General features: G+C 50.6%; 1 protein-coding gene across 1 annotated transcript in view; it reads right to left on the reverse strand.

The window, feature by feature from the left end:
- The window catches only part of LOC113217639 (protein trachealess), a 106,931-nt gene that overhangs the window by 18,981 nt on the left and 86,287 nt on the right, over positions 1-1,663 (reverse strand). The window lies entirely within an intron of this gene.

Consider the following 1,663-nt stretch of genomic DNA (forward strand, 5'->3'; position numbering starts at 1 on the left):
GGTCAATCCGTGCGATAGCAATAGGAGCACTTCGTTAGCATTCGGTAATTTTACAAAGAAACTTCGTGATATTAGCCATATTCGACAATCGGAAGTGTCGGTGTTATTCCTGCACGAACTGCGAATTTCCTTTCCCCCGTTTATTTTGGGAGAGGTGCCAGAAAATAAAAAGCCTGACAGGACAAGAGGAAGAACGTGAAGGACGCGAAGGGCCGCAGATCCGAGGGGGGGGGCTCGGGGCAGAGTAGGGCGGGGCGCTGCGGGGCGCTGCGGGGCGCCCAGCGGGAGGGTCTTTTACTGCCCCCTTCCATTACCACCTGAGCGGCTGGTCAGCTCCGCGCCTGAGTGTCGCTTCAATAGCTCTCCCCGAGCTCTCCCTCTCCCCTACTCCTTTAGACCCCCACCCCTTCCCCCACTTGCCGCCCTCTCTCTGAGCGGCTGGTCAGCTCCGCGCCTGAGTGTCGCTTCAATAGCTCTCCCCGAGCTCTCCCTCTCCCCTATCTCTTTAGACCCCCACCCCTTCCCCAACACACACACACACACACACACACACACACCTACAGGAGGGGCGCTGCGGTCCATAACGGCCCCGTACCGCCTGCTTGGAGCGCCTGGCCCACAACACACCACTGTGATGCGGGCCGGCCTACCGTGCCTCCGCCCAGGCGCCATGCCACGCAGTTCGCAAGTTCGCCACCACTAGCCCGCGGCGCCGCGCGCTGCTCTGACCTGACGGCTCGGCTCGGACGCGAGGAGCGCGACAGGGAAGGTGAGGAGGAGGAGGGGGGGGGGGCGGAAAACTCCTTTTGTTGACAACCGTTGCTACAAACAGTATTGTCTAGCCGTCCCAATGTTTCTGTTCTGGAGAAGTTTGCCAAGTCGATCAAGGATATTTGCAGACGAGTCGCAAGCATGGAACTTCCAAGTAAGTAGACATTAGGGCGATTGTTGATGCCTAGTGGTGAATCAATAAGTGCAAAGACAAGTGTAGAATATAGGAACCTCATGACAATTTCCAACTCCGCAAAATAAAGTTGTCTTTCTAGACGCCTATTGACTTTATAGAAGTTGGCCGTCTTTTCGATAGTTATGGAATGATTTCAGGGACGTCGTCGTCTTGCACACTGTAAAAACTTATTGTGAAGTGACAACAAATATCGTGACAAAACATTCCTTTCGGCCTATAGAACAAATGAGTTGTCACATGTGTGATGACTCCTTTGTTTTAATGGTAATGACAAATCAGTCGTCACACTGCATGAAACAAATCATTTATCTCCGGACTAATGTTTTGTCACATGATTGAAGATTTGTAATGTTCTGATTACAGACCACTTGTCACTTCACAAATATGTTATCACTTGATTGAGCAGCCGTCACGGAAACCATTGTACGAAACAGAAGCCGTGGGCTCTCGCTGACGACTCCGCATGCTTTCCATCGGTATATATTGAATGCAGCTTCGTTCGACTATACTAATGTGTGACGGTGTGATCACGTGCGCAATGCGCTCTTAACAACGAGGCCGTAAGAACGGAGTGATGTCAAAACCGAAAGAATGACCTGCTTGGTCAGAAACATTTTTTAAATTATTATTTTACTTTTTAGCATGTGACAAATTACTCGTCACTAGATTATTACTTTATCACGTGACGACTTATCA

This window comes from Frankliniella occidentalis, unplaced genomic scaffold (genome assembly GCF_000697945.3).
Source record: "Frankliniella occidentalis isolate FOCC.00 unplaced genomic scaffold, Focc_3.1 Scaffold13, whole genome shotgun sequence".
NCBI classification, from domain to species: Eukaryota; Metazoa; Arthropoda; class Insecta; order Thysanoptera; family Thripidae; genus Frankliniella; species Frankliniella occidentalis.